We start from the raw sequence: 19,496 nt of genomic DNA, 5'->3' as shown, positions 1-19,496 counted from the left end.
GCTGAGGCTGCAATACCATGGAGTAGCTCAGCTAAACTCTCAGCAACTCTCCCTTCTCCACTGAATTGCCTTTGTACCTTTGTTCAAAAGCAACAAAGGATGTATATGTGGGTCAAAGTAGAGACTTGTTCCATTGATCTATTCGCTTATTCTGATGCTAATATCACACTGTTTTGATCACCATAGCTGTATTCTAAGCCTTAAAGTGAAGTACTGTGAGTCCTCCAACTTTGTTCTTTTTCAAAATTGTTTTGGCTCTTCTAGTATGTTTCTATGTCCAAGCAAATGTTAGAATCAGCTTGTCCATCTCTGTAAAAACAGCTTGCCAGGAGTGTGATTGGGATTGAGTTGAATCTACAGATCAATGTGGGGAAAATGGACATCTCAAAAATACTGAGCCTTCCAATCCATAGACATGGTATATCTCTCAATTTATTTAAATGTTCTTTAACATCTCTTAGCAAAATTTTTCAGTGTACAGGTTTTTCACAGTTTTTCTCAGATTTATCCCTAAGAATTTCATTTTTTATATGATTGTAAATGGTATTTTTTTGTTTCAGTTGCCTATCGTGACTGGAATCTAGACATACAGTTGATTATTGTATATTGACCTTGTATCTGGCCACTTTTCTTAATTCATTTAGCTACAAAAGTGTTTTTGTAGATTCCTGAGGATTTGTTGCATAGATCGTAATGTCATCTGCAAACTAAAGACAGTTTTACTTCTTTTATTTTTTTTTAAGATTTTATTTATTTATTTGACAGAGAGAGAGATTACCAGTAGGCAGAGAGGCAGGCAGAAAGAGAGGGGGAAGCAGGCTCCCCATCAAGCAGAGAGCCCAATGTGGGGCTTGATCCCAGGATGCTGGGATCATGACCTGAGCCGAAGGCAGAGGCTTAACTCACTGAGCCACCCAGGGGCCCCACTACTTCTTTTTTTTCAAATGAGGTTGTCTTCTATTTCTTTTTCTTGCCTGAATGCACCAGCCAGAATCTCCAGTAAAATGTTAAATTGAAATGGTGACACCAAATATCTTTGACTTGTTCCTGATCTTAGAGAAAAAATATTCAGTTTTATGATCATTAAGTGTGATGTCAGTTGTAGGGTTTTATTTTAATAGTTACGTTTATCATGTTAAGGAATTTCTATTCTATTCTAGTCTAGTCTATTCCTGAGAGTTTTTATAAAGAATGGATGTTGGATTTGACCAAGGCTTTTATTGATTCCATTCAGGTAATCAAATGGCTTTTCTTTTTTTAGTTTGAGAATATGGAGAATTATTTTGATTTATTTTTTAATGTTAAGTCAACCTTACATTCCTGTAATAAATCCCAACTTGGCCATGAAGCATTATCAATTTAATGGTTAAATTAAAAAGTCTGATGATAACAAGTCTTGGAGAGAATGTGGAGAAATTGGAACCCTCACCTGTTGCTAATGAAAATGGAAAATGTTGCAACCACTTTGAAAAATCAGTCAGTTCCTCATATGACCCAACAATTCTAGTCCTAGAAAATGTATTTGCACATAAAACATATGAAAAATAAAACATGTTCACACAAAAACTTGCACATGAATGTTCATAGCAGAATTATTGATGATAGCCCAAAAGTAGAAACAACCTAAATGTTCTTTGGCTGATGAATGGATAGATAAAATGTATATCGTTCAGTGAGATATTATTTGGTAATAAAAAGGAATAGAGTACTGACCCATGCTACAACATGGGCAAACCTAGGAAAGATTATGCTAAGTGGGATAAGCCAGTCACAAAACACCACATAGTGTTTGATTGCATTAAACTGAAATGTCCAGAATAGGAAAACCCATAGAGACAAAAATTAGAAAGTAATAGTTGCCTAGGGCTGAAATTTTTTGAAGGAAATGAGGAGTGATTACTAGTGCACATGGGGTGTATTTTTGGAGTGATGAAGGTGTTCTAAAACTGATGGTTGCACACTCTGTGAATATACTAAAAACCATTGAACTGTACACTTTAAATTAGTGAATTGTGTGGTATGTGAATGGAGCTGTTATTTTTAAAAAGAAACAAACATACAAGCAAATGTAGACTCAAAGATTAAAAATAACTGGCTTAGGGGTGCCTGTGCGGCTCAGTCATTGAGTGTCTGTCTTTAGCTCCGGTCGTGATTCCAGGATCGAACCCCACACTGGGCTCCCTGCTCATTGGGAAGCCTGCTCTCCCTCTCCCACTCCCCCTGCTTGTGTTCCCCCTCTCTCTCTGTCTCTCTGTCAAAAAAATAAAACCTTAAAAAAAAAACTGGCTTAGAGCTGTAATTTAATCTTGAATTTAGTCTGAAATGTTGTCTTTTAACCAAAATATTTAGTCCATTTATATTGATTGTGATTACTGATATATTTGGGTTTATCCCATCATTGTATTGTGTGATTTGTACATCTTTTCTATTTACTTTTCTTTTCTTATTTTTCTTTTCTTTCTTTCTTCTCTTCTCTTTCTTTTCCTTCCTTCTTTCCTTCCCTCCTTCCCTTAAATGGATTAAATGGATTTGATCCTCACCAAAACACATATTAATGGGAGAAAAAAGACACAATAGGAACAAAAAGTAAGGTTACCTGCCAGTGCTCCTATATCTTGCATTTGACAGTCTGTTTGGTTTGTGGCAAGCTTTGCTTTCTCCATGAAACTCTGCCCATAGGTACAGCTGCTGCATGATCTGCTTAGATGGCCACTGATAAGATGAAGTTCAGATTTCCATGTGTATTGAGTTCCATTTCTCTCTCTACTAGTTAAGGAGTTTTCTTTATTTTTGGGGTGGTTACACTTCATATTTTCATATTCTAACTCAGCATAAACAGCTAAGTAAGTTCTGCCTAGTTATATTAGACTCCCCCAAATTAAACACTATTAGCTTTGTGTTATACAGTCATTGTGTTTTGAATTTAACCATATATTTACCATCTTTGCTCACCATTCTTTTGTGCATCTCAGGCCTTCCCACTCAGATATTTTCCTTTCTGCTTAGATTATCTTTTTTTTTAAAAGCTTTATTAAGCTGTAATTTGTATCATATAATTCATCCATTTAAAGCTTACATTTCAATGTTTTTTAGTATATTCACAGAGTTGTGCAACCATCACCACAATGAATTTTTGAACATTTTATCACCTCAATAAGAAACCTTGTAACCATTAGCAGTCCATCCACATTTCCCCTGAAATCCCCCAGCCATAGGCAACCACTAATCTCTTCTCTGTCTCTATAGATCTGCCCATTCTGAACATTTCACATAAATGGAATCATATTATATATGGGGTTTTTGTACTGGCTTCTTCCACTTACCATAATTGTTTCAAGGGTCATTGTGTGGTAACACGTATTAGTACTTCATTGCTTTTTATTGCCAAATAATGTTTCGTTGCATAAATATACTACATTTTATTTATCCATTTATTAGCCAAAGCACATTTGGGTCTTTTCCAGTTTTAGCTATTATGAGTAATGCTGCAATAAACATTTATATATAATTTTTTGTATGGATATATGTTTTCATTTATCTGGAGTATATATATCTAGGAATGGAAATACTGGGTCCTATGGTAACTCCACGTAACTCCACATATAATATTTTGAGAAACTGCCAAACTCATTTCCAAAATGGCTGCACCATTTTACATTCTCATCAGCCATGAAGGACGGTTCTAATTTCTACAGTCCTCACCACTATTTGAGATTTTCTTTCTTCTTTTTTAAAAAAAAATTATTATAGCCATCTGCAAGTGTGTGAAATGGTCTTCAATGTAGTTGTGATTTGCATTTCCTTGATGGTTAATTATGTTGAGCATGTACCTATGTTTTTAGGTACTCATTGGCCATTTGTATATATTTTCTGGAGAAATGTCTACTAAGTCCTGTTTTTCAACTGGGTTCCATGTCTCTTTAACATGGAGTTGTAGGAGATCTTTATATATTCTGGATACTAGTTCTTTATTCAGTACATTATTTGCAAATATTTTTTCCCATTCTGTATTTGCCTTTTTGCTTTCTTGATGGTGTCCTTTCAAGCACAAAAGTTTTAAATTTTGATGAAATCTAATTGATCTATTTTTTCTTTTTTCTTTTCTGCTTGTGCTTATTGCTGTTATATCAAGGAGGTTCTGCCTTGCCCACAGTCACCAAGATTTACACCAATGTTTTCTTCTAAGAGTTTTACAGTTTCAGTTCTTTTTTTTTTAAGATTTTATTTATTTATTTGACAGAGAGAGAGTGATCACAAGTAGGCAGAGAGGCAGACAGGGTGGGGGGGAGCAGGCTCCCCACTGAGCAGAGAGCCTGATGTGGGGCTCGATCCCAGGACCCTGAGATCATGACCTGAGCCGAAAGCAGACGCTTAACCCACTGAGCCACCCAGGCGCCCCTACAGTTTCAGTTCTTATATGTAGTTTTATGATCTATTTAAGTTAATTTTCACATATGGTATTAAGGAAATGGTCCATCTTCATTTCTTTGCATGTGGATATCCAGGTTTTCGACACCATTTCTTGAAAAGACTATTTGTTCTCCATTGAGTTGTCTTGGTACTGTTTTCCATAAATGTACTGGTTTATTTCTGGACTCTCAGTTTTGTTCCATTGGTCTATATGTCTGGTCTTATACCGATACCACACTGTCTTGATTGTTATACCTTTGAAGTAAGTTTTTTTTTAAGATTTAAAAAATTTATTTATTAGAGAGAACTCACAGAGAAAGAGTGAGAGGTAGAAGCAGACTCCCCACTGAGCAAGGAGCTCGATGTGGGGCTCCATGTGGGGCTTGATCCCAAGACCCTAGGATCATGACCTGAGCTGAAGGCAGCTGCTTAACTAATGAAGCCATCCAGATGTCCCTGAAGTAAGTTTTAAAATCAGGAAGTGTGAGCCCCCAACTTTGTTCTTTTTCAAATTTATTTTAGTGACTTTAGGTCCCTTAAATTTCCATATGTAATTTTAGGATCAGTTTGTCAATTTTTATAGAACAGCCAGCTGGGCTTCTGATAGAGGTTGCATTGAATTTGTAAGTCAATTTGGAGCACATTGCTGTCTTAGCAATACTAGGGCTTCAATCCATGGACAATAGAGATCTTCCCATTTATTTCAGTCTTCCTTACTTTATTTCAACAGTATTTTGCATTCTTCAGAGTCCAACTTTTGCCTATCTTTTATTAAGTGTATTCCTAAGTATTTTATTTCATTTTTTGTGCTATTGCAAATGAAATCATTTTCCTACATCCATTTTTGGGCTATTCATTGCTGAAATGCAGAAATACAATGAATTTTTGTACATGGATCGTGTATCCTGCAACCTTCTTGAATTTGTCTATTAGTTCTAATAGTTTTTGAGTTGATTCTTAAGGATTTTTTATATACATAATCTACAAATAGTTTCACTTCTTCCTTTCCAATCTGGATGCCCTGAGTTTCTTTTTCTTGCCTAATTGCTCTGGCGAGAGCCTCCAAAACAACATTAGATAGAAGTGGTGAGAGCAGATATCCTTGATTTTAGGAGGGTCTCTGTTAGTCTGTTGGTGGTGAACTCTCTCAATTTTATTACACCTTTGTTCGTGAAAAGCAGATTTGTTAGATGGAGAACTCTAGGTAAACAACTATTTTATTTCAGCAATATAAATTTCAAATACACTAGAAATACCATTCTGCTATCTTCTGGGTTAAATTTTTGCTGTTGAGAAGTCAGTCCCATCTGCTTGAATGCCATTCTATCAGAGGCAATTTTTTGTCTCTCTGGCTGCTTTCCTAATATCTCCCTCCTTCTCTCTCCTGCAACTTTGCTTATTTACTTTAAGGTGTGTAGCTGTGGATTTCTTTTAACTTTTAGTGCTTAGGAATTACTGGATATTCTGGATGTAAGGTTTGTTGTCTTTCAACAGCTCTTGGAATTTTCCAGCAATGATGTCTTCAGATATTGCCTCTTCCCTGTTCTCTCTCCTTTCTGTCTAGTACACGTTAGATTTTTGTACTCAATCCTCCACGTCTTTTCACTTTTCCTTTATATTCAACTCTTTTCCTCTTGGGGCTGCACTCAGGATAAATTTCAACAGCTCTCTCTTACATTTTACTAATTCTGTCTTCAGCTATACCTATTCCATTTGGCTCATACCTTGAATTCTGCAATTTCAAGGATGACATTTTTCATTTCTAGCAGTTGTGTTTGACTAATGTCCGAATGTCTGTCTGTATGTATGGGTTCTTGTTACTCATCCTTATGTTGGAGTAGGCTGAGGACCTTCATATTTTAGCTTTACCTTTGCCTCTGTTATGCCTTTTTACAGTCATCATAGATTTTTTATAGTAAGAAGGCCAATAAAAATTTGTGTTCATTGAGAAAAGCTGAGGTAGGGTTGGGCCCATGGTGGGTAAGAGGAGAGGGTTTTCACATCATTTCCCAAATTTACTCTACACATACCCTTACTACTGTTATTTTATTTTTGGTAGTGGTGGTGTGTGCAGGTGTGCATCTTGGGAATGACTATCCCACAGGCAATCAAGATAGACCGAAGTTCCTTTCCCTGGGTCAGAACCCTGATGGACAGGACCTCATTTAAGCCTCAGGCGTTTGCCTCTCTGCTCTGGGGCAGGGCTAATTGTCATCCTTGCTTTAGAGATGAAGTCCAAAGAGATAAAGGCCCTCATCCAGGACCACCCAGCTGGAAGATTCTGAGTATGCATTTGGATCTGTCTGGCTTGGTCTCTGGGACCAAGACTGCTCCAGCAAGACAGAACAGCCTCCAGCTGGAGGGAGAAAGTGCATTGAGCCTGGGGCTGAGGACCTTCAGGGGTCTGTCCCAGGGGACATCCTCCTCCCCCACCCAGGATGTGTCATATTCTCAGGGGCAGCCAAGGGTGAAGGGTAAGCAGGGCCAGGGATGGGGTGGGACCAGGAGGATGATGTCACCCCCATACTTCGTAATGCTTTGGCAGAGCCTGAAGCTCCCACCTTGGGAAGGAGAGGAAGGAGGGGGAGAGCTGGAACCAGCAGCTCAGAGGCTGCCAAGTTGCTGATCAGGACTGGGCACCATGCCAGGAGCATCTGAGACCAGGCATCCTGAGCAGGGGGGCTCGGGGAGAGGAGAGCCATTTTCAGAGTCCTGGGAGGGGACTCTGGAAAGCGGTGTCTACATCAGATCAAATACAGAGTGCTCAATGGTTGGTCTATGTGTCTGACTGGCCAGGCTGGTGTCCAGCCGTCCCCTGATGGGTGTTCGACTGTCTGATGGCCTGTTTGTCTTCTCACTGGTGGATTGGCTGTCTGACTTATGAGACTAACAGCTGGAAAAGCCAGCAGGGATGGCCCAAATCTCTGTCCACTTCCATGAGAACTTGGGCTACCCTCCCACAGGTGCCTGACGTCCCCCTTCTGAATACACAGGGTCAGGCAAAAGGAAGGCCTCCCCAGGTAGCTAGGTACCAGAGGGATGGAGCAGACTCAGATAAGGCCTGTCCTCCAAGAGCTCCCATTCTAGGAGGGGAGACAGAATCATACCCGTGATGACTGAAACCCATGCCTTGCCTTATCTGAACTTGTGGGCTGGAAGTAGATAGCAACTGTATTGTAGCCTCCTGATGGCTCTTTAGGATTTGTTCTTGGGGGTAAGTCCTTCCTCTGTTCCTGGAGGAAGGCTCAGGTAGTGCCACAAGCTTTCTGACCTCTGTAAGGTGACAAAAACTCTTCAGTCCCTTGAAGCTACCCCCAGAGTCAGGTGAACAATGAAAAGCATGTGGTCCATGGTAATAGTCACCCGGCCTTGAACTTAGTTTGAAGTTTATAATTTTGCCCTTGCTGTCCTCCGCAGGCAGCGAGCCCTGAAAGGGCTCTGGCCCTCCTTCCCCCTGCAGACATCCTTGCTCCTCTGCCCCCTTTCTTGTCCTGACTGCTCTTGGCCATCTCAGAGGTTGTCAGGCTGCTTAGAGAGGGAGAGGGAGAGATGCAGGGAAGGAAAGGTTTACTTCCTGGGCGTGTTGTGAGCTGGTTCTGCTCACAGGGCCTTGCAGAGGTAGGACTGACTCGAAGGTCCTCAGGCCCCTCCCCAATCCTCCATCCCCCGGAGAACATTCGCCTGAGCCTCCCACACATGGGCCATGGGCCTCCTGCACAGGCTGCCCCCCAAGTCTTCCCTGGCTTTCCAAGTCCACAGACTCTCTGCTCATTGTTCCCCAAATTTGCTAGACCACAGAACTCTCATGATGATGATGACGACGATGATGATGATGATGATGAGTTTTGTGTCTTGTGTGGACTGCTTTGGCAGACCTGGTCTGGTCCACAGGAAACACATGGGTCCTAAACTCTGCCGAGGTCTGGGCATCCCAGCCACCCCACCACCACCTCAGACTTGCCTCCTCCCGCTCATCCCTAGCACACAGCAGCCCCTCTCCAGTCCTTTTAGATCTTCCTGGTGGGAACTAGCTCTATCCAGGCCACCCTGTGCCCCACCCGCTGGAGACGGGTGACCCAGGCGAGGCTTCTGACCAAGCCCAAGGGAGGGGCACCCTTCACAGGGGCAGAAATCCAAATGCCTTCACATCTCCCTCCAAAGAAATCCTCTTGATAAGATCTTTCCAACTCTCTAGCCCCCGACTCTCTTATTCCCTCAGCACAGGCATGTTGTGAACCCATTCTTCAGGCATGTTGTGAACCGCCCACAGTGGCTGTCCTCCTGTCGTGACCCGCTGTCCGCCCCCGGTCACACCCTGCCTCTGGGCCCCGGGTCTCCAGGCCCAGGAAATGGGGCTTTCCTCAACTGCCCATGCTGAACCTGCGAGCTTTCTCTAAGCCCTGCTGATCCCAGTCGGACCCTTGCTCTGAGGATCTACCCACCCTCGGGGGAACCACCCCATCAGATTTGCCAGGGACTTTCCAGGTGTCCAAGCCGACAGCGCCGTGTCACAGGGAATCCCTCAGTCCCCAGCAGAGCAGCGGCCTGGTCCCCGTCCTCACCTCCCCTGCAGCAACTGGTCCAGCTCGAGGCACCCCTCGCTCTGACAGCAGTCTCGTGCCCCAACTCAAGCCCCTCCAGCCCCTTCTCACAGCAACCGGTGTGACTTCTCAAAGAGAAGTCTCCACACCTGTGCCCTCCGGGCCCCGGTTCCCAGAGGATGGTCTCACACCCCTAGACCTCAGCCTGTGCCCCCTGCCTTCTCTACCCCCAGCGCCTGGCAGCTGCTGCTCATTCCCATGAAACCCTGGGCCGTCGAGGAGGGTCCCTGTCTCCTGCCCCTGTGTCCTTCCCTGTCTCTCCAAACAGCCAAACTCTATAAAGATCCGAGCAGGTCTTGTCCTGCCTGGAGTGCTCAGGTTTCAGTGAGTCCTACAGCCCGGACTTCCGTCTGACCCTGGACTGTGCTGATGACACGTCTGCGGAGACGATGGGTCACTCGTTCACCCAGCACGTGCAGCCACTGTGGTCGGCACTCGGGATACAGCAGTGAAGAATCTATGAGAGCCTTATACATGTTCAGGAGCCCTACAGTGCACCTGCGGAAACACACACACGTGCACACACACGTGCGCGCTTGCACACACATGCGTGCAGACTCAGACCTGGGTAGAGACCTCGGTGTACAATGGCTTTCCAGGGGTTGGATTTCAGGATGCCCAAGTTCATGGCCAACATCCAACAATAAAATGCCCCTCCCGGGGGGTACATGTGTGGCTCAGCCCGTTAAGTGTCTGCCTTCTGCTCAAGTCGTGATCCTAGGGTCCCAGGATCGAACCCAGCCCCATGTCGGGTTCCCTGCTCAGTGGGGAGCCTGCTTCTCCCTCCAGCTCTGTCCCTCCCCCCTCCACCCTGCTTGGGCATGCTCTCTCTCTCTCTCTGTCAAATAAATAAATAAATAAAATTGTTGTTGTTTTTTTTTAATGCCCTTCCCACTGCCTTCCCAATGCAGGTGTTCTCTTCACCCTGCCTGTGTCCAGGACATGATCCCAGCCCCTTCACCAACTTCTGGCGTTAGTGCCTGCTATATAGCTCTAGATGACCATGATAAAAATGGGGACTATCGACCATGACCCACTCGCACCCTCCCCCCCAGTCCTTCCAGAGCCCGTGGCACCTTCTCCGGGCAAGGCCCATCGGCCTGAGGCTTTTTCCTAATTGAACTTCCTTTAGAAAGTGCTGCCCGGGTGGCTCAGTGGGTTAAAGCCTCTGCCTTCAGCTCCGGTCATGATCCCAGGGTCCTGGGATTAAGCCCTGTATGGCTCAGGGAGCCTGCTTCCCGCCCCACCCCCCGCCCCTGCCCGCCCCTGCCCACCTCTCTGCCTACTTGTGATCTCTGTCTGGCAAAGAAATAAATAAAATCTTTAAAGAAAGAAAGAAAGAAAGGAAGGAAGGAAGGAAGGAAGGAAGGAAGGAAGGAAGAAAGAAAGAAAGAAAGAAAGAAAGAGCTGCCCCTGACCCCCTTCCCTCTCAAACAGGGCAGACGGGACATCACACTTGGATACTCCCCTGGGGCATCTCAATTCATAGAACCCCAGACTTGGCCCACAGGGGGGTGCTACTGATACCTTCTTCTATCTTCTAGATGGGGTCATTGTGGGGAGGAAGCTGGACATCCCTGACCCTTGTATTTTCATTCCCAGTCCTCAACCTTGGCCCCAGTGTCACCTCTTTCAGGAAGCCCTCCACACTCCTTTCCCTCACCCATCCTCTCAGACAGCAGGACGACGCTGGCCCCAGGCTTCTGGGCCATGTTAATGGTGTATCTGCCCCCCTCTTCTGTGGATTTCCTCTCTGAGCTTGATTCTAAGCCAACGTTTCTCAAATTGCCTGTGTACATGAAGTCCAGGCTCCCGGAGCCCCTCACAGCCCAGGGATGGGACCCCGAATCCAGATCTCTAAATTAGGGTTCAGGTGGTGGTTAAATCAGACAACTGTGGACCAGCACTCTAAGCACTATTGCCTGAGTTCTTTTTCCATTGCCTGATTTCATTCTGGCACTGAGAACGGGATCCATTATATTCATCCATCCACCTAACCATTTACTCATTCATTCGTTCATTCAACAAATACATCTTAAGTGCCCTTTCTGGGCCAGACATTGTGCTCAATCTGGGGTCAAGGTGAGGAACAAGCCAGAAGCTCTGTGTACCCCGAGGGACTCAGAGTCTGGGGAGAAGACGGAAACCCTAACCAGCAGTCACAATTCATGGTCACCAAAGGTCACCCCAACAGGGAAAGGAAGCAGGGAGCCTGGCGCTGAGAGCTCGTTCCACACCAGGCAGCTGGCTAAGCCTGCTCGTGTGCTAACTTACTTGGCCTTTGCAGCAACCTCGAGGGTGAAACTATGATTGTGCCCGTTTCTGAGAGGAGGAACCAAAAACGACCCACTTGCTGAGGCTTGCACAGCTCGGGCGGGCAGAATCTGGATTCGAACCTGTGGCCCATGTGTAGACAGCAAGGTGGCATGCTTTCTTGCTGCTTCGGAAGAAGGCCATGGGAGGGCCCAGCGAGGCCACCATGTCATTATGGGATGTGACAGGCAAGCTCCCTGAAGGCTGATGGGAGGGAGAAATGGGGTTAGCCAGGAGAATAGGGAAAGACTCATTTCCAAGCGGGACAGCACAGCAGAGGAGTTCAGGGCATGAAGGGAGCCTGGCACACAGGCTGGCAACTTGCTCTACGACATCAGGATCCACCAGCAGCTGGGGCACTGGGCAGGGCGTGCAGGCACCTGTCACCGTGAGTTCCCCAAGCAGGGAGGCTAGCAGCTGTGCATATGAGCCCCTGGGCTGGGTTCAAACAGCCTGTGGCCACACACCAGCTGCGTGACCCTGGGGAGCTCCTTAATGGCGCAGGGGATCCCCAGGGGATTAGATTCTCCCCCCATTGCCTAGAAGACCCTCGGGCCTCCTAGCCTATCACCTCTATAGCCCTCCCGCTCCCCCCCACACACCTGCTACAGCTCCCAGACCGCAAGAAGGCTCCTTGTAGGTGGATTCTGATTGACCAGGACATCTGGGTGGGGCTGGCTGCCAGCCTGGAGGAGGCAGCCTCCACAGCGGCTGGGCTCTGAGAAACTGGGGAGGCCTACAGCTAAGTCCCTACCCCAGGGATTGCCCTCCTTCCAGCCCAGACTGTGCCTGAATTCCCCATTTGTAAACAGGTCAGCCAGAAGGGGCAGGGCACCGAGCCCAGCGCCTGGTGCAGACAGATGGCCATGGTCCAGCAGCGAAGCGGAAGGGTAGGCCGGCGGGCGGGGACCAAGGATGGCAGGGACTTGTCTGCTAGACACAGGGGAAGCAGGTTCTCCCTCCATCCCCAGCACTCGACCCCTCTTCCCAGACCTGCTGTGCCCATGGCGGTCCACAGGCCAGCTCTCGGAGTCAGGGAACATTTGCCAACACCCCACTACCCTTTCTCCTCCGGGCCCTCCATGCCACTATCCTCCATACAGAGATCCCAGTGGAGATTTCGAAATCCCTTTATAAAAAGCCACAGCTGTGGTGATGGAGAAAGCAGAGGGCCTGCCGAAGTCAGTCAAACCCAGAGTGGGATCCTGCCCTGGCCACGTAGCGATTAGGTGGCCTCAGCTGACCACGGGGTGGGGAAGCTCAGCTTTTCCATCTGTGAAGTGGGTGGGGAGGTGATCCCAACGACCACAGCAGGAGAACCTGTGCTGAGTGAGGGCCTGGCACATGTCACAGGCCCAGGATATGTCATGGGAGAAAGAACATTATGGAAAGGGGTTCATGACGGGTGCTCAAGAAATATTTGCTGATTAAATAGGAGGTTGAATGAAAAAAGAGATAAATGATCCCCACATCTGTGCTTTTGTCTCTCTTTCTAAAAGCACACTGGAATTAGAGCCATGGGCTGGGGGAGAGACAAGAGCAGGGCGGGATGCGGCATAACTCTTGGGGAACGAAAGGCTGAGAACATTCTCAGTGACGTCAGCCTCTGTGTGCAGAATACATTACACCCTCTCTTTGCTGCTGACTCGCGCTGACATTGAGGCTCGTCTGCAAAGGTGACTCAGGGCTGAGCTCCTGAAGACGGATTGGGTTTCAATCTTGTCTCTGCCCCTGACTGCTCAGGGGGCCAGAGAGGAGGATGGTCTTCCCTGGCTCTCCGTTTTCTCGCCTATAAAGGGGCTCTCAGAGCCACTGGGAGGATTAAGTGAGGTGACCTCTGCAGAGCTCAGAACTGGGCCTAGCAAAAGATGGCTGTCATTTTCGCCATCATTCCCTAAGGCCGACACTGTATCAGCTAGCTACTGCTGCGTAACACCAGCCCCCGATGTAGGGGCCCCAACCACCATCTATTTAGCTCATGATTCTGCATGTCAAATATGTAGGTTGGGCTCAGCAGGGTGGTCCTTGGGTCCTCTCTCGCATCTGCAGCTGGCCGTGGGTGAGCTGGGTGGCTCTGTGTCTGAGGGGGGCTGGCTGCCAGCTGGGGTCATGTGGTGATGGGGGCCACTTGCCTCTCATCCTCCAGCAGACTCACCTGGGCTTCCTCACGGGCAGTGGCAGAATTTTGAGACAGAGAGAGCGGAAACTTAGGAAACCTCTTGAGGCTTGGGCTCAAGATTGGCCCACGGTCCCCTCCCCACATCCTATTGGCCACGGCAAGCCACAAGGCCAGCCACGATTCAGGAAAGAGCTGACTACACAGTCACATTGCCAAGGGCATCAACACGAGGAGGGGAAGAGAACAACCATTTCTGCCAACGACTAACCAAGTGACCACAGGGGACAGCTGGGACAGGAACCAGTCTGCGGATGTCCAGGGCAGTGATCCTACGTCAGTAGCGCTCTCTGTCCTGTGACACCAGCAGCAAAGACTGTCGCTCTCCCGATGGCTTCGCTGCTCCATTTTCCACCCTCAGTCAGAGGCAGGTTGGCACCTGCAAACTCTCTGAGCCTCAGGAGATCGAGACCAGAGTCAAAACACGGCCAGCCGCACGCACACCACACATGGAGTCAAGGGGAACTCATGACCGCGCCCCCTCGGTCCTCGTAGGAAGGAAACACACACACACGACACACCCAGACACCGCAACCCCCCCAACAGGGCTGCCCCAGACGTCCACTAAGTCAGTCATTAAACTATCCCAACGAGGTGGTCTTTATACCATCACAAGCTCCGGACAATGTCCCTCGGCCACCTGGGAAAAGGTTTTCTGTCCACATGGAATCCACGCGAGGCCGTGACATTCACATCTATGGTTTGATTGTTCCTGTGCCTCCTCTTGAACCCTGGGCTGGCCAGCCTCCTGGTGGAGTGGCAGCCTTCAGAGTACCCCTGGCAGTGAGGACAGCAGGTGACAACGGCCAGACTGGGGACAGGCTTCTTCCATCATCTCCTGTGCTTTGACTGGTGGGTAGGGACTGACGTGAGTGTTTATCTCTGACACAGGGTACCTCTTCCGTTTAAGTTTGTGGGTCTTGCCTATGTTCCCCCTCTAGCTTGCCGGCTCCGTGACACCAGGGATTTCATTCACCTGGCTGAGCCCGGATTCCCTCCACAGAGCCTGGCATTCAGTGGGCGCCCAATAGTTACTGCGCAGATCAATGGATGAAATGTCAGATGTCATTGAGTCGAGCCTCTTCAAAAAGGGCCACCTCCTCGAGGGCTCCCTTTAGAACCAGGTGTCTTTATTCCCATTGGCCTCCCTGGTGGAGGCGGCACAGGACGCAGAGCCACGGGCTCCAACTGCCAATCCCAGCATCTCCCCTGGGTGGTCGTCAAGTACAGTCATTCCGGTTGTTCACTGACAACTCCAGGGCAGCTGCTTCAGACCACAGCGTGAACCATTCCTCCTCCTCGACTGGCGCAGAGGGGCAGCCTGCAGCACACCATGTAGCTTTTCCAAGCCTTGGTTTCCACACCTGATGGGGGCCAGGGGGTAGCAATTGTGTCTTCTCTGCTGGGGGTGGGGGTTAAAAGTTAGCACTATGGACATGATGGCTGCTGAGAGGATGATGATGTTGCTGACTGGGAAGGGGACAGGGTCCAGAGAGAGGTACCGGCCTGTGCCCGCTGGTTTCCCACCCTCTCTCCTCCACTGCCCTCCCACCGCCACTGTCTGCTCCCCAAGGCAAGCCTCACCCTGCAGAGCGGACCTGCCTCCTGCTCCCAGCTCCTCCTCTGGCTGGGGTCTTGTTCACAGCATCCATCTCACCCCCAGCACCCCCTCCCTCCTCCTTGTGGGCTCCCTCAGGCTTGGAGCTGGGCCCCTCTGGGGAAGGGGCTCTCTCCTCCCATCCCAGCAAACTCAGGATGCTTCCTGGCCCCAAGGCCCAGAGTCCTCTGTAAACCAACACCTGGAGGATTGACTAGTAGGAATAGAGGGTCGTTGTCACCCTGGAAACCCCAAGCTGGGCTCACCCAGGTGTGTGACACAAGGGCAGAGGCTAAACCTCTTCATTTCGGTCAGCTGCCACCAGCACCCTCCAGGCCTGACCCTCCTCCAAGAGACTGCTGGGGGCCTCTCTCAACCCCACATTCCATCCTTCTCTCCCCTGCAGCCTCTATGCATTTTCTGCTGTTTCTGCTGAGCTCCACACCCCCAGCATCCTGCAGGAAGCCCACTCCCGTTCCCAGAGGACCTGCTTGAGGCATCTGAGGTGACATTGGAGGGGAAGAATTTGCTTCTGGGACTGACATCGCCCCAGCCCTGAAGGCAGGTGTGTGTGGGGGGGTGGGTGGGAGAGGTGGGAAATGACTTCAGAGGGGGCAGCTGGGAGTGGGGGTGGGTACTTCCAGCTCAGATGGCCTCAAACGGCCCCTCCCACCTCCCACGCCCCGCACCCTCCCCAGAAGCAAGGAGGTCCCCCCGCCTTCCCCGCCCCGCCGTGGTGCTCCAGCTGGCCGCAGATTGCTTCCTGCCCCAGTCCCAGCCTCTTGGACCCAACCACAGTTCCTGCCTTGGCGGCACCGACATTCTCCACTGGCCTGTTTGTCCAGGGAGGGCCAGTGCCGAGGGATGCGGGGTTCTGCTGAAGCTCAGAGCCGTCACGGGAAGAGGCTGCCCAGGAAAGCAGATCACTGTGTCTGCTACCTCATGTGACCACTACAGTAACACCGGGAGTTTGGCATGACAGCCTCCGTGTCACGGATGAGTCCAAGAGGTTGCTTGCCCAGGAGCAGGAGCTGCCCAGTTTGTTTCCATGGGGAAGGGGCTGCCTGGGGGTGGCGGGGGGCGAGGGTGTGATTCCTGCGGGAGTGTGGCCAGAGGGGAAGGGGGCTGAATGTGAGAACTTCCGCACCCTTTCCTGTTTGTCCACTCGCTGTTCATTATGCTACTTCCTTCCACAGGACGACAGAGCCTCTGGATGGGCCCCAGGGGGTCCCTCAGCAGCAGTCAGCACTGACCAAGCTGGGGGCAGTGATGGTGGCTCCTTGTGCGAGCGGCATGTGTGTACACATCTAGGGGTATAGGTGTATGAGATCCCTTATATTCACCAGAACACAGGGGCCATACAGTCCAGGATCTGCTTTTCTTCACTGCTGTGTTCTTGGGAGACTAGAACAGTACCTGGCACAGACGAGGTGCCCATTTAAGTATTCATGGAATGAATGAAGGAATGAATGAATGAATGAACAAACGAATGAATGAACTAATGAATGAACAAACAAATGACTGAACGAATGAACGAACAGACCTTAGCCCACAGGTTCCAGAAATTCCAGAGAGCAGCCAGATACCGGACCAGAGGCAGTGTGGCAAGTTGGGGAGGAAGTGGTGGCAGTCCTGGCCTGGGAGAGGCCCTGGGGGCTGGACTGTCACTAGGGACACTAGCCACCCTCAGCACCTGGCTCCTCGGCCCGGGAAACCTGCTCACTTGGAAGACCCCAGGGACGGGACTGGAGGAGACTCTGCCAGGGCAGGTCTGGAACATTCCAGGCTGGCAGACATTTGACCTTTTCTGCCTGCCCAACGCTGGCCACAGCTTAGTCGGAGGAGATGATCTGGGTTCCCTCACAGCTAGGAATGGACTGAGCCCTCAGGGGGTGGCAGGGCCTGTGGTTGTGTGTGTGTGTGTGTGTGTGTGTGTGTGTGTGTGTGTGTGTATGCACACACTGGGCTGACATCCGGCAGTACTTGCCTATACAGCCATAACAGTTACAAAAATACTGGAATATTTCAGTCTCCCCCACACCTCCTGCCTATCCATAGAGAAGGAACTTATTCCGGTGCCAGTCTGGCTCCCATGCCCATAGTCCGTGTCCATACCAGACCAAGCCCCTTCCTGGACACTGCCATTGACTTCCCAAAGGACCCAGAGAGCAAGCAGTACCCTGCCCCCATGCTTCCTGCCTGGTCCCAGGGAGCCATGGGTGGGCTCTACCTAGGGGCACCCTCGCACCTTCCCGCCCTCTGTCCCAGCAACCAGGCCATCATGGGGCCCCTGTGGCCATCATCTGAGCCACATGTCTCTTGGCTAGGACATTCATGGCAGAGATGACAGCCTGGGGGTGCCCCCCACCCCCACAGAAGGCCTCACAGCCTCTCAGCTGGTCCAGCAGCCCATGGAGGGAGGCAAGAAGGATGGAAGCCCCAGGTGGGGTCAGGATGGAGGAGCCAACTTGGGAATTGGGAAGCCGGACTCTGCTCCTTCCCTACAGAATCTCACAGGCCTGGGGGCAATGGTAGGGGGTGGTGGAAAGGAGTGGTGGAGTAGGGGGTGGTGGAAAGGAAGGTGGTGGAAACTGCCCACCCCCCCGCCCGGGAGGTAGGAGTGAGGGTCCCGGCAGACTCAGTGCTCCCAATGACCAGATGTCACTGAAGTCATGCCGCGGTCTGGGTCTGACAACACAGCCCAGCCTGGGGGTGGTCCCAGGAAGCCTGGGAGGCGGTGGAGGCAGGAGGAAGTCTAAAGTCATGTCCATGGAGTCCCAGGGCAGGCTCTGGTACTTTCCAGCTGCAAGGCACAGTGGAGAAGCCTCAGGAGGAAGCTGGCTGGGGGTTTAGCCCATCTTCTTAATAACTTCTGACATTTTCTCAGCCTTCTTTAAAGTAGTTTGCAAACACAGATTTGAGCTCACCCCTGCTCTGTGGCCCAGGGTCACACGGGAAGACTGAGGAAGAGCTAGATCCGACCCAGGTCCCTGGACTCCCTGCTCTTCTGAAGATCCAACCTGAGAAGCAACATGGACCCTCCCCAAGGGTGGAGATGCGAGGCCACCACTAAGATGGCAGGAACCTCAACCAAAGGCTGGGTAGAACCTTCTACCTTCTCTCCCACCTGCCCACCTGGAGGGAGGCAACCCAAGGCCACAGAGGGGATCTGCCGCTGACACCCACAGCTGGTCCCATTTAACTTGGGGGCCAGCAGGTAGCCTGGGACAATGGTCCCCCCTTGCCTCCTGCCTGCTGCCCCACACCCATCCTTGAGACTCCCAGCCTCAGCCCCAAACCCCTGGGCATCTTGGCCAGCCGACACCCACCCGCCCCTGCTCTTTGGGTGCAGCTCTCAGCTTTCTGGGCCATCCCAGAAGCCCCTTCTTCCCCCCACACCGGCCTAGAGGGAGTAAGGAGGGGAGACACACATGGGGGAAGGGGCCCCCAGTTTTTCTGTGTTCATGATTGCTAGCCCCACCCTGGGTACTGTCCCCAACACCAGGGGCCTGCTGGAGACCACCGTTTGGAACACACAAGCCCCCTGGTGCCTGCTTCTCCCCAGGTCTCATGCCTGGAGCTCCCCACAGCAGGCATCACGGAGCAACAGGAAAACCCCACCATCTGGTAGCCTACACTCTCCTGCCCCATCACGGCCCAAGCCCTTCTCAGGGAAGCCCTCCCCGAGACCTGCTAATGGGGAATGGTTACGTGGGCACCGAGGGACCTCCAAGCTGAACTGGACTGTGTCCCCACCCTACGCAGGTCCTTATCTAGCTGAAGCCCCAGAGTCTCCTTATCTGACTGGGGACCCTGGCCTACAGCCAGGGACCAAGGCTTGTCTCTTAATTCAGCCTTTCTCCCTCTGGAAGGCCATCACTGGTGCAAGGGTGGCGTGTGGGTCCCTTCCCTGTGCAAGAGGAGGCAGACAGTAAACGTGGGACGGCTCCCAACTCCCCAGGCAGCAGCAGAATGTGGAGGAAATTACTTAACCATGTGTTCTTCATTGTCCTCATCTGTTAAATTGGGGATTATATTATATTATATTATCCCAGGATTATAGGGAGTCGGTCAGTTGACAGTCAAGGGCACTAGAACTGAGCAAATGCTATTCAGGCCCCAATTACTATGTACAATTGTCATCCAATCACTTTGCAGGCATTTGCTGGGTCTTCCTGCTTCCTCATTGGCAGATGCATAGCTTCTGTCCTCACTGCCCTTAACCAGCACAAGGTCAGGCACAGGGGGCTTGTTTATGCTTTCTGCTCCAGTCATGAAGGGATTATCAAAGTTTGTGTGTTTGAGGGTGGGCTTGAATGCTAGATTCCAGCCAGCCACAATCTTCCTAGTAGCTAAGCTATGGAAGCACTGGGAAATGAGAGCTATAGAACTGACAAAG

This window comes from Lontra canadensis, unplaced genomic scaffold, assembly GCF_010015895.1.
Source record: "Lontra canadensis isolate GAN:19392208 unplaced genomic scaffold, GSC_riverotter_1.0 scaffold115, whole genome shotgun sequence".
Taxonomy (NCBI): Eukaryota; Metazoa; Chordata; class Mammalia; order Carnivora; family Mustelidae; genus Lontra; species Lontra canadensis.
Note: the sequence above shows the minus strand (reverse complement) of the source record.